The 14416-nt window shown below is 35.5% G+C and overlaps 1 protein-coding gene across 12 annotated transcripts in view; it reads left to right on the top strand.

The window, feature by feature from the left end:
- Positions 1 to 14416, top strand: part of MARK1 (microtubule affinity regulating kinase 1) — a 143930-nt gene that overhangs the window by 36833 nt on the left and 92681 nt on the right. The gene's annotated exons all lie outside the window — the stretch shown is intronic.

The following is a 14416-nucleotide window of genomic DNA, read 5'->3' on the forward strand; positions in this document are numbered from 1 at the left end:
ACAGGATTCTTATTCTTACAAATTAGATGAAAACAAGTAAATGATAACTGTATCATTTTAGATAGTAGTAAATTATGTGCAGAAAATAAAGGAAAGTTAAAAGAGAGAAACTGGCAGGAGGCATTTTTAGAAACAGTGATCAGAGAAGACCCCTCTGTGTAGCTGGGTGAAAAATTGATCATAGCCCTTTGAAGAAGATATTATTATCATTCATTTTCCTACTTGTGGTAACCTAGGAATACCCAAGTTAAAAAACGTGCCCAAGGTCACACAGCTCACAAGTTGCAGTGCCTGGATTCAAACCAGGTGGCCTAATTCCAGACCTATTCATTTCTTTTAATCACTGTGCTAAAGTCTGTAGGAATTAATGAATAATCAAAACATATTTTTAACGGAAATATTTTTAATTTGAACCCCCATCTTTTTTTTTGCTTTAAAAAACTGATAATCCAGTTTATATAGAGAGAGCCTTCCTTCTTTATTGTGTGGTCTTCCTTTTGGTTATTTCATTGTAAATCAGTACTTCTGTTAGAGGATAACAGTGGAATAGAGAAGAGTTGCCAAGTTAAAATGGATTACATGCTTATTTATTAAAAACATTAGTTTAGTGAGAGACAAAGTAGAAACCATTGCATTAAATGACCTTTAAATAGCCTGTGGATTTAATTTCTCTGTGTTTTTTGTGCTCTTAATACAAATAATTGAGTTTTTTGTTTTATGTGTTTTTAGTCTGTAACTTCTTTTTGTGGCTTGGATTGATATGGTATTCATTAACTAAAGGCTGTGTGATATCTAATGGGTATGAGTACTGCACTGGGGAAGCCCAGTCGTAGATCTGTATGTATTTGGATGTTTAATCCTTTGTTTCATACATGAAAACCTGTTGTGGGCTGAGTATCTGGTACAAAGTGTTTTGCTTGGTATGAGACAAATGAGTCAGCACTTTTTCTGCCCTTTGGAGACATACAATTAATTATTTAATTATAGTGATAATTGTTAAGAAGGTAAAAACCAGATGTATATGCAAATTGTTTTCTCTATATGTTATCCAGTTAGGTCTCGGATGGTACAAGGTAGATAAGAGAAGATCTACTGAATTACAACTCAGGTGGCCTGAGAATTGCTGTTTAATGCTGGGAAACAATTCTAGCTGACAGAAACATAGCATCCTGTGTGTACCTTTCTTATAAAGTACCATATCATATGGAAACTGTTAGTTTTTCCTACTAACCTTTAATATTTTGGGCCATTTCTTATAATCATGTTTATTTCTTCAGCAACTATAGGTTGTCAATTAGTGTTTGTTAAATTCAACTAGACAATGTGATATTAAAGTGTAGGGACTTCATCTTATTCCTGAAGTAATACTGTCTTTTTTCTTCTTTAAGGCTGTTTATTCAAATACCAAAGAAGAAATATTAATATTATTCTCATTTTCTTCTTTAGATTACATTTTCTCCTTTCTCCCCATTCTGTTTTTTCAGAGAAGAAACTTGCTTATATTGTAATTTAAAACACTACAAAACTACCTATTTTATGCAAAAGCATGTAAAATCCCAAATGTGTATAATTCTGCCTTTATATTTCAATAAGGTATTGTTTGCAGTAACTCTTTCATTAAGAATAGAACAGTAGATGTGAAAAATGAGCAGAACTTTAGGGGAAAATAACTATATTTTAATTATATCCATCAAATATATTCCCATTTGTTTCTCACTGAGCATTTAAGCTATAACGTGAATGATCAGTTTTCTCAGCTGTGACCATCACTTAGAGCGTGTGGATGTCTTTCATCAGCTAACAACATATTTCAGATGGTGCCACAATATTGAGGTTCGTCTGGGAGACACCAGTATCCCTATGGTAATATCCAGAGAATACTACCTTGCTTTTGTAAAGTGGCCCATTATCTCGATTTGTTGAAGTTGTCGTCATTGTTTTGGAGGAACAGAAGGAAATGCTGAAATGTGAGTGTGTACTTGTATATGCACTGTTCTGTGAGGGTTGGCTACATGGCAAGCCCCTAGTCTTGGATCGCCTATGAGGAGCAGGGATCTCAGGGGTTGGAGGAACAAAATGTAACTGGGAGTGGGGATGAAACAAAGGTCGCCCCCTAGCCCAAAAGCTCAGGCTAAAGACTCTGTAGGAGGAAACTGGCCTTGTTGTAGTAGCCAGTGAGAGATATCGATGGGATTTTTCCTTGTCCATGTCTGTAAGAATTCTCATCAGATTTTTTATGTTTTTCTCTCACTTACTGTTTTTAGTTATTGGTAAGGCTGGACAGTCACAAGGGGCAGAACCTGCCTTGCAAAACTTGCCATGTAGGTGAAAGCTGGTAACACTGTAAACACTCAGCCCCAAGAGGAATCCTTTGTTATCTTCAGAGACTGTTAATGTTGGGATAGGAGGAAGGTTTGAGGAGGTAGCTCTAGTGAAAAGCATAGGCCTCATAGTAAGATGGATCTAGGTTTTTACCTCTGGAACTGACATTTACTTGCTATGTGACCACTAGCAATTTGTTTTGCTTTCCAAGCTTCTGATGTCTCATCTTTAAATTGGGTTATGTTATCAGTTTTTCAAGCTTACAATTAGGATTAAATAATATAGTGTCTAAAAAAGCATTCAACACAGAAAACATTGTCAGTGTTGAGTAAATGATGACTGATATTACTATTATTGAACTGGTAGTAACATTAGTCCTGTTTTCAGGGATTACAAGTAGTTGCCCATGTATTCTGCTCATAGTAGAAGCTAGGATAAAATGGGAAAGAAGCGACCAGATGAAAGAACCACCATTTAAGACATAAATCTATGCTATTTAGTCTTGAATGATCTATTAATGAAGAATAATACTGAGTTACACCATTTCACCATATATCTGTCTGCTAGAATTTTCTAGTTTTGGATCTCCATCTGCAGACCAGAAAACATTTGTACTTGAAACTATTATTGGTCAAGCAGTTTACTGAGAGCAAACCATTGCTAGGGTTTTTTGGTTTATTTGTTTATTTGTTCATTTCTTAAAGGAGGTGATGTGAGTTGATGTAAATACACTGCAAGCGCAATTTGTGTGGGCATGTAGTTCCCTAATGACAGCAGTATTAACTAAACAAATTATGAAACTGAAGACAAAAATGTCAATACATAGTAGATATGTAGTTAGCCTTTGGTGAACAAATTCAGGTGTAATCTAATTTGCTTAGAAAGTAGTTAAGTAGCTTCTATCTACTTAGTAACTACTTAATAGCAGCCATCATTTACTCAACACTGACAACGTCTTCTGTGTTGAATGCTTTTTTAGACATTATTTAATCCTCATTGTAAGCTTGAGAAACTGGTAACATCTACTAAGTAACTACTTAGATAGAAACTAACTACTTAATAGTCTTTTGTTTAAGTATTTTTGTTGATAGGCAGTATATTCAAATACATGAAAATTTTAAAAGTTCAAAAGGGCATGCCAGTGAAGTTTCCTTCCCCACCTAGTCCTTAGTATCTTGAGTTTGTTTTCGGATATATTTTATGTATATATGAGCAAATACAGATTTCTCCCTTACACAAATGGCAGCATATGACACTTTTTATTCTTTTGATTTTTAAAAAAATGTAATAGTATGTCTTAGAAATGATTGTATATCACTATATAAAGATTTTATTTCTAAAAATTGCTTAGTACTCTACTGTATGGACATATTTAACCAAGTTTGCTACTGATGGCCATTAAGGTTGTTTCTGACCTTTTGTTTTTGCAAATATTTTATTGCAGTGAATGTCTGACCTGTACCTGTGTCATTTCACATTCACATGTGTGGGAATTTATTTGTAGGCTAAATTCTTAGAAGTGGAGTTGCTGGCTTATGGAGTAAATACTAAAGAAACTTCTGATAGGACAAAATTAGTACTTGTGTTTCACCTAAGAGGGATGGAAAAACACAGGAGAGCTACCAGTTATGTGGTAAGCCTTTTCACATTAAAAGCTATTCAGGCCTCTTCTGATTCCTGAAGAGATATCCGAAAGCTAGAATTGCTACTCTGGACTTTCCCTTTATTTTAAAACAACTCGGATTAGGACTGTTTTTCTGATATCAGAAATATTGAAAGGCGTTTGTTCCATTTTGAATTGTGACAAGGACAGTAATCACAGTAGGTTCTGGTATTGAGCATGCGCCAAGCACTGTGTTAAATGTTCTCTTTTGTATAATTATAATTTAAAAATCCTTGACTTATAGGTGATAACAACATTTTATAGAATAGTAAACTGAGTCTCAGAGAGGTAACTTCCCGAAGGTCACATTACTTAGTGGCATAGGCACTATTTGATACTAAGTCTGTCTAGCTTTAAAGCTTATCTTCTTAATTACCACATGGCCCCTGCTTTCTATCCATTTGTATTTGCCTAGTATATTTTACTTTTAACTTTTTTACTTCAGTTGTTTTAGATGTGTCTCTCATGGGCAGCATATAGTTGAAGTTAGGAATACCCCTCTCATGGTATGAAAAGTCTTTTTCTTTTGAATAGGTTAGTGCAACCCACTTAGGCTCAGTAATATAATAGATGTTTTTGTTAAAATATTGTTAAATTATTGTATTTAAACCTTTTTAGTACTTGATATTTTTACTTTCTCAGGCACTTGGGATATAAAAGTAAATGCAGTAAATATCTTTGTTCTTATGAGGGTGGGGAAAGGTAGAGGACACTAATAAACAATCCATCAGAAAGGCAAAGGAGATGTGTGGTATGAAATAGGTCAAAGTAAACCTCACTGCAAAGATGAGATTTAAGCAAATACTTGAGGGACCTGAAGGAATTGAACAAACTGATTTCTGAGAGAAGCATGTTCCAGGCAGAGGGAACAGCTAGAGCAAACGGCCTGTTGTATGAGCATGCCAGACATTCCTGAAGAATGGCTATGAAACCAATTTGGCTGGAGCAAGGTGAGTGAGAAGGGGCATAGTAGCAAATGAGGGCAGAGAGGTAATAGGGGGTCAGACTTTGTTAGTCTTACCTTATTGGCCATATAAGGACTTCGATTTTACTCTGAGTAAAATGGGGATCTGTTGTAGGATATTTAACAAAGAGTGTGATGATACGATATATGTCTTAAAAAGAAATACTCTGTTTGCTGTGTTAAGAATAAGCTGGGGACCGAATTCTACCTGAGGTACAAAGAGTAGATGGTATCATTCCTTCTAAAACTATTCCAATCAATAGAAAAAGAGGGAATCCTCCCTAACTCATTTTATGAAGCCGGCATCATCCTGATACCAAAGCCTGGCAGAGACACAACAAAAAAAGAGAATTTTAGACCAATATCCCTGACGAACATCGATGTGAAAATCCTCAATAAAGTACTAGCAAACTGAATCCAGCAGCACATCAAAAAGCTTATTCACCACGATCAAGTGGGCTTCATCCATGGGATGCAAGGCTGGTTCAACATATGCAAATCAATAAATGTAATCATCACATAAACAGAACCAGTGACAAAAACCTCATGATTATCTCAATAGATGCAGAAAAGGCCTTTGACAAAATTCAACAGCCTTTCATGCTAAAAACTTTCAATAAACTAGGTATTGATGGAACGTATCTCAAAATAATAAGAGCTATTTATGACAAACCCATAGCCAATATCATACTGAATGGGCAAAAACTGGAAGCATTCCCTTTGAAAACTAGCACAAGACAGGGATGCCCTCTCTCACCACTCCTATTCAACATAGTGTTGGAAGTTCTGGCCAGGGCAGTCAGGCAAGGGGAAGAAATAAAGGGTATTCAATTAGGAAAAGAGGAAGTCAAATTGTCCCTGTTTGCAGATGACATGATGGTATATTTAGAAAACCCCATCATCTCAGCCAAAAATCTCTTTGAGTTGATAAGCAACTTCAGCAAAGTCTCAGGATACAAAATCAATGTGCAAAAATCACAAGCATTCCTATACACCAGTAACAGACACAGAGAACCAAATAATGAGAACTCCCATTCACAATTGCTACAAAGAGAATAAAATACCTAGGAATCCAACTTACAAGGGATGTGAAGGACCTCTTCAAGGAGAACTACAAACCACTGCTCAGTGAAATAAAAGAGGACACAAACAAATGGAAGAACATTCCATGCTCATGAATAGGAAGAATCAATATCGTGAAAATGGCCATACTGCCCAAGGTAATTTATAGATTCAATGCCATCCCCATCAAACTACCAATGACTTTCTTCACAGAATTGGAAAAAACTACTTTAAAGTTCATATGGAACCAAAACAGAGCCCACATTGCCAAGACAATCCTAAGCAAAAAGAACAAAGCTGGAGGCATCACGTTACCTGACTTCAAACTATACTGCAAGGCTACAGTAACCAAAACATCATGGTACTGGTACAAAAACAGAGATGTAGACCAATGGAACAGAACAGAGGCCTCAGAAATAACACCACACATCTACAACCATCTGATTTTTGACAGACCTGACAAAGACAAGCAATGGGGAAAGGATTCCCTATTTAATAAATGGTGCTGGGAAAACTGGCTAGCCATATGTAGAAAGGTGAAACTGGATCCCTTCCTTACACCTTATATAAAAATTAATTGAAGATGGATTAAAGACTTAAATGTTAGACCTAAAACCATCAAAGCCCTAGAAGAAAATCTAGGCAATACCATTCAGGACATAGGCATGGGCAAGGACTTCATGACTAAAACATCATAAGCAATGGCAACACAAGCCAAAATAGACAAATGGGATCTAATTAAACTGAAGAGCTTCTGCACAGCAAAAGAAACTACCGTCAGAGTAAACAGGCAACCTACAGAATGGGAGAAAATTTTTGCATGCTACCCATTTGACAATGGGCTAATATCCAGAATCTACAAATAACTTAAATTTATAAGAAAAAAAAAACAAACAATCCATCAAAAAGTGGGCAAAGGATATGAATCGAAGACACTTCTCAAAAGTAGACATTTATGCAGCCAACAGACACATGAAAAAATGCTCATCATCACTGGTCATCAGAGAAATGCAAATCAAAACCACAGTGAGATACCATCTCACACCAATTAGAATGGCAATCATTAAAAAGTCAGGAAACAACAGATGCTGGAGAGGATGTGGAGAAATAGCGCTTTTGGTGAGAATGTAAACTAGTTCAACCATTGTGGAAGATAGTGTGGCGATTCCTCAAGGATCTAGAACTAGAAATACCATTTGACCCAGCGATTCCATTACTGGATATATACCCAAAGGATTATAAATCATGCTACTATAAAGACACATGCATGCTTATGTTTATTGTGGCACTATTCACAATAGCAGGGACTTGGAACTAACCCAAATGTCTATCAATAATAGGCTGGATTAAGAAAATGTGGCTCATATACACCATGGAGTACTATGCAGCCGTAAAAAGGGATGAGTTCCTATCCTTTGCAGGGACGTGAATGCAGCTGAAAACCATCATTCTGAGCAAACTGTCACAAGGACAGAAAACCAAACACCGCATGTTCTCACTCATAGGTGGGAATTGAACAATGAGAACACTTGGACACAGGACGAGGAACATCGCACCCCAGGACCTGTCGTGGGGTTGAGGGCAGGGGGAGGGATAGCATTAGGAGAAATACCTAATGTAAATGACGAGTTAATGAGTGCAGCAAACCAACATGGCACGTGTATACCTATGTAACAAACCTGCACGTTGAGCGCATGTACCCTAGAACTTAAAGTATAATGAAAAAAAAAAAAAAAAACGATAGACTGGGGAGAGGGAAATGGTAAGGGACAAGGTTAGAAAGAGGATAACCTGTTAGGAGGCTAATGCAATAATTCAGGTAACTCAACCAAGGGTGGTAACGTAGGATTGGTGAGAGTGGCTGGATTCTGGATACATATTTTTAAGGTAAAATCAATAGGATTTCCTGACAGGTTGAGGGTGGGATGAGAGAGAGAGGGAGGGAGGGTTGGAAGGGTCTAAGTTAAAGATAACTTCAGTTTTTAGTCTGAGCACCTGGAAGGATAATATTGCCATCAGATGAGATAGAGAAGGCTGTGGTGGAGTAAGTTTTGCAGGGTGTGGGGGTGGAGATCAAGTTGGGACATGCTAAGATTGAGATACTCACAGATAAACATACAAGTGGAGATATTAAAGTGGCAGCTGGATATAACAGTCTGGAATTCAGGAGAGATGGCTGAAGGTAGAACTTTTGAAGTTGTCTGCATATACATGTTTTTTAAAACTGTGAGACTGGATGGGATCATAGGATTACCAAGGGAGTTGGTGTAGCATGGGCAGAGAAGACAGGAATACCAAGATCTAAATTCCTGGGGTTTTTCAGTATTAAGAAGTTGAGGAAAATGGAAATAAACAAGACTTGAGAAATTTGTATAATTTTAATATAATTACTTATTTCCATTGCCTTTATATGTATATATATAGATATAAAATATAGTCTTAATAATACCACTGTTGATAAGACTACTGAGTGATATTTAAGAGTTTTTTGCCTAAAAGTATATGAGGTCAGGTGGGGAAACCACGACAACCAAGTACAGAAGAGTATTAAAGGATAAAGAAGGGATCGGCTGTTTCAAAAGATGCTTGTAAGTCAAGAAGATGTTTTTCCTCTATTCTAGTCTTTAGTTTTCGTCTCCTTTCCCCCTTGTAATTTAATTTGTCTTGTTTGAGAGGTAGTCTACAATAGTGGTTAACATGAATCCTGGAGCCATACTCCCTCCATTTCAATCCCAGCTCTGCTATTTAATAGCTAGCAGAGTGACACTAGGAGCCCCTTCAGGCCAGCTTCTGTGTCTTTTTGACATAATTTCATTAATAATTGCCAGTGTTCTTCCTTCTGGCACACGGTGTCCCAGGTTTATCTGGTAAATCTCCTGCCCCCAGACTCAGGCATTTCTCTAAAGAGGGTGCCATTGTTACTGGGTTGTCTGTGTTTTGAGACCTCTTTCATCCACATTCAGGAAATAGACATTTTGTTAAAAAAGCATGAGTCATGAGTTCATGCTGATATTTCTACTTCAAATTTAATATTACAGGATTTTTACTTTGATTTTATCCTGAAAATTTTTATAATTTTAATATATAATTACTTACTTGGTTTGTCTTTATATGTATATATTCAGATAGAAAATATAGTTTTAATAATATTACTATTAATAAGACTACTGAATGATATTTAAATTTTTTTGCCTAAAAGTTTATTTTATTAAGGCTATGTAAAATATGGTTCAAAGGTCACTTAATTTGTTTATTTTGTTTGAAATATTCTAAGATTACTTTTTTCTTTAGTTTTGGTTTTATTTTTTGAATGTTGTAGAAGAGGTTTATCTAAAATTTTTTTTCTTTCCTGTTTTCTGGAGTAATTCTTTTACCATAGTATTTTTTTTTTTAAATCTGGTATTCCTTTTCTCCACCACACAATATCTATACATAGGTACCATGTTGGAATATTTTCCATATAGTTCATCCTTTGAATGGGGAATTTTATCCAGATTTGCTGTTTGCTCAAGAATAACATAGGTGGATTATCCTTGATTTACCTCCCATTAAATGTAAATAGAACTTGAGCTGACAGCTGAGCATGTGTTAATAGATTCATATTCTCTTTTCATTTCTTCAGTAGTTTGAAGGAAATGATGAGGTAAGAGGAGAGAGATTGTGGTGGTGGTTGGGGTTGCCTCAGGTAACCTTGGCTAAGGTTTAATTCCTTAGAACAGTTTCACTAAATTTTAAGGGTCTTGAAGTCACATCTAGTCCATTAGAGAATGCTTCTTGAATTTTGACCTTTATTTCCAGAATGAGCAGATTTGCTATCCTGTTTACTAGTTAGGAAATTGAGTTGGAGAAAGGTAGGATGATCTTCAATATAGTACTTCTTTCAGGGGCTGAGTAGCTTGTACGCCGTGTTTCTTCTGTGGTCTTCTGCGCACCCTATCATCATCCCTCCTAGTTAGGAGTTATTAGTAAGGGTTTACTGAAACTGTTCACCTACCACTTTTTACTTTACTTGAAGTTTGAGGAATGGGGTTGTAGTTGCATTCTTATTATACTATAGGTTGTTTCTTTCCAACCCTATTTTTTTTCCAGTGGGTTCTCAAGAAGGTTATATACATGTACTGTCATTCTACTATTTGCCCTCAAAGCTGTATTTCAAGTTTAAATTTTTAAAAACGTATCTACAGCTAGGTTTATAGCAATAAATGGCTGAGTTTGAATACCAATAATGTGAATAGCTATTGAGTTGAATTTGGGTACATTATTCAATCTAACACAATGTATGGTACATAGTGGACATTTAATAAATGGTGGGTCCCTCTTCCCTTTGCCCAGCCTCTTATGCAAATTTTTTTTAAAAAATCACTTGTTGAAACCCCGTCTCTACTAAAAATACAAAAAAAATTAGGTGGGCGTAGTGGCACATGCCTGAAGTCCCAGCTACTCGGGAGGCCGAGGCAGGAGAATCGCTTGAACCCAGGAGGCGGAGGTTGCAGTGAGCCGAGATCACGCGCCACTGCACTCCAGGCTGGCGACAGAGCAAGACTCTGTCTCAAAAAAAAAAAAAAAAAAAAAAAAAATCACTTGTTCCATCATATTGAATAGTTAATATATGTGCATTTAGAACAATATTCCAAATACTTAAAAATATACGTTAGAAAAAGAAAATGTTCCCTCTACTTCTGTTTCCCAGTCCCCTAGCTGCCTTTTCTAGAGGTAACTGCTTTCTGTTCTGTGTCTTGTGTAACCTTCTGGAGATAGTCTGTGCTTATTGAAGCATGTGCATGGAGGCACATGTACACATATACACATTTACAAAGAACATACCATACATACATAACCAGCTCCCTATTGATGGACGTTTGTGCTTGCTTCTGTTTTCACTGTTACAAACAGTGCTACAGTAAATATTGCATGTGTTCATCTTTACACTCATTTGTGACTATGTCTGTAAAACATATTATTAGAAGTAAAATTTCTAGCCCAAGGACTGTGGGAATGTATTTGATAGTTGTCTCCCAACTCCTCCTATACATAGAATTTGTGTCAATTTTCACTGTGACCAATGATACATAAGTATGCCTAGTTCTATACTGTCACCAACAAATGCTGTCAAACTCTAATCATTGTAATCTGATAGATGAAAAATAGATTTTATTGTAACTTTAATTTATATTTCACTTATAATTGACTTCATATGTTTGAAAGTCACATATATGTCCTTTTCTGTGAAATATCTGTATACTTCCTGTGCACATTCATATTAGCCCATTTAAAAAATTGACTTATGGAAGGTTTAGTATTTTAAAATTAACCATTTGCCTGCCATATATTACAAATATTTTTTCTCAATTTATTGTCTGCCTCTTTGCTTTGAAATAAGGAGAGTTTTTTGAAAAATCAACTACTGTCTTTTAAATTTGTGATGTCACATTTATTAAACTTTTTTAGTGACTTTTATTTTATGTTATACTTAGAGAGGCATTTCCCATGCTGAGACTAAAAAACATTTGCTGAACTGTTGATTCTTTCTTCTGGTACTTTTGTGGTTTCTTCATCTTTGTGTTTTTTTCTGTTTGTTTTTACATTTATATTCTTAATAGATTGTGAATGTATTTTGGAGTAAAGAGTGATACCTCACTCCTAGATATTCAGCTTTATTTTTTCTAGCTGTTCCAATACTATTTGTTGAATAATTTATTACTTCTTCATTGATATGAAGTGCTAAATTTCACACTGACATATCACATATTCTCCTTTGCATTTAGGTCTATTCCTTAGACAAAGGTTTTGTAAAAAGTTTTTTTCACCTGGAACTTCTGTAGGATTTCTTCTGTCTTTCATTGTTTTGTCATTCAGGGGTCACAATTTGTAATGTTTTTATAGATATAAGTAAATCATGTTTCTGAAAGGTTCAACCTTCTGAAATAAGTCCAGGAGTAACTGGAAGAATGTTCCTTTGTACCTGTTCTGTATCTAATGGAATTGTTGTTTACATGTGAAGTTGAAACAAAAATTAGTAGCTGTAAAGATTCAGAAAGTATATCACCTACACACCTATCTGAAAAAAATTTTACAAACTAGAAAAAGTAAATCTAAGAGAAGTGGAAGGATGTAAAAAAGCAATGGTGAACAATATATCATTTCATAAAAATTAATTAAAAATTTTGGAACAGTGCAGTGCTAGAAATAGCAATAGAAAGACCAAATGTGACACTGAACCTGACTTAGATGAAGAAGGAGTAGAAACTCCAATATGATGTGTGGCATTTCCTGGGAAGTGATGTCTAAGCTGAATATGAAAGGATGAATGAAGAGTTAACCCAGTGATTTTTCTCAGAATGTAGTAATTATTAAGGATGTTTCCTGTCTCTTACAACTTTTTGAACCTCCAAAAGATACTTTATTGATTTACTTGGATTTTCCAGGTTTATATTTATGCCAGCTGCAGAAAGATAATACAAATCAATCTTTTCCATATCTATATATATATGTTCTTAAGAAGCATTGCTGATATATCTAGTAGTGCTACTTTGTTGAATGAAGGTGTTTGATGGGATACTCTTGTTTCTGTTTTTATGGTTTATCTCACTTAGTACAACTCTATGTTTTTCAAGTCGAAGCAGTAAATTGTAATATTTTTCTTGTATAGAGTTAACTTTGCCTTCTGATCATACACCTACTTAATTGAAGTGATAATTGTTTAATATGTTACTGGTGATATCAGCTAATATTTCATTTAGGTTCCTTGGATCTCTATTAATAAACTATATTGGCTACTTTTCTTCATTATTATCATACTATTTAGGTTTTAAAACTGAACCCATTTCTGGTACCTAAAAACAAACCAGGTAAAAGGGTACTTGCAATATGAATATTTGGAAAATTGCGCACTTGCTCAATAAGGGCAGGCAGGAACATATTGTACAACTTCTCCCTTTGGATTTATGCTGTGCATCGCGTGGTAGCTGTCAGAAGGTTTTAGTGGCAATTTATTTCAATAACTTTTTCTTTTTCCATTGTTAGACCTTATATTTTTGTGTTTTATGTTTTTGGAAATAGGTATGTGACTATCTTATCAAATTTATTGACATCTCATTGAAATAAGCTCTGCTAATATCAAATAAAATTGATTTTTTTCTCTGTAATTAAGTTGCATTTTGTTGAGGACTTTTAGTTTTGTTGATTTTAAAGAACCAGATAAAATAGTTATTGGCCAGTTTGCAGAAGGATTTAAGTTGAGTACTTAACAATAGAAGATAACGTATTTAGTGGGTTCATTCAGGTACTAGTCACTATATTGAATGATAATGAATGTAAAAGACGTAGTACTTGACAATTTAAAAGCTCACAGTTTCATAGAACATGGCTTAAAAAAATAAGGTAGTTTCATTGTAAGGTTGTAAGTATTATGTAAAAGAATGTTTCAAGTGCAGTAGGAACATAGAGGAGGAGAATCACAGGTCTTCTATGTTTCATAAGCATTCTTTTCCAGCTGTTAAAATATTTTTGTCACTCATAAAAGTAGCGTCACTGACAACATCCACCATTGTACTATTTAATATGAAAAGTCACCTTGAAATGTCAAAACAGGGGAAAGAGGGAGACATTATTGTATAATAATATAATAAAGGAAGTGTACCAGGTCAGAGAAATATTTCCAACAACTAAACTCAGGCAGATTCGTTGCTTGGATCCTTATGAAGTAGGTATTAATTATTATTAATGTATCTTCAGCCATGTTCCTATAGAGATGTAACTGTTCTTTTTTATTTTCATTTTTTATTTCTTTAGAGACAGGGTCTCACTATGTTGCCAGGCTGGAATGCAGTGACTGTTCACAGGTGCAGTCCCACTATTGTTCAACATGGGTGTTTTTACCTGCTCTGTTTCTGACCAGGGCTGGTTCATCCCTCCTTAGGCAACCTGGTGGTCCCCCACTCCCAGGAGGTCACCATATTGTTGCTGAACTTAGTGCAAACACCAGGTCAACATAGTGTACTACAGCCCAGAACTCTTGGGCTCAAGCGGTCCTCTCACCTGCCTCCTGAGTAGCTGGGACCACAGGCAAACACCACTGCAGCCGGCAAAGTAGCTGTTCTTTAAGTTATCCTTTGATGAAAAGACAATGTTGTCACTCTAAAGAGAACTAAAATATCTATGGGAAGAGCTTAAGAGGTCTAGAGAAGGGTTCTTGACTTAGAACTTAAGAACCATGTGCTTTAAGAAATCTGTAACCTTCCATAACTTGATAGTGTTGTTCAGATTTTGTGTGTCCTTACTGTTTTTTCTTTTCTTTCTTTCTTTTCTTTTTTTTTTTTTTTTTTTTTTTTTTGAGACAGAATTTCGGTCTTTTTGCCCGGGCTGGAGTACAATGGTGCAATCTCTGCTCACGGCAACCTCTGCCT

This window comes from Macaca fascicularis, chromosome 1 (genome assembly GCF_037993035.2).
Source record: "Macaca fascicularis isolate 582-1 chromosome 1, T2T-MFA8v1.1".
Lineage (NCBI taxonomy): Eukaryota > Metazoa > Chordata > Mammalia > Primates > Cercopithecidae > Macaca > Macaca fascicularis.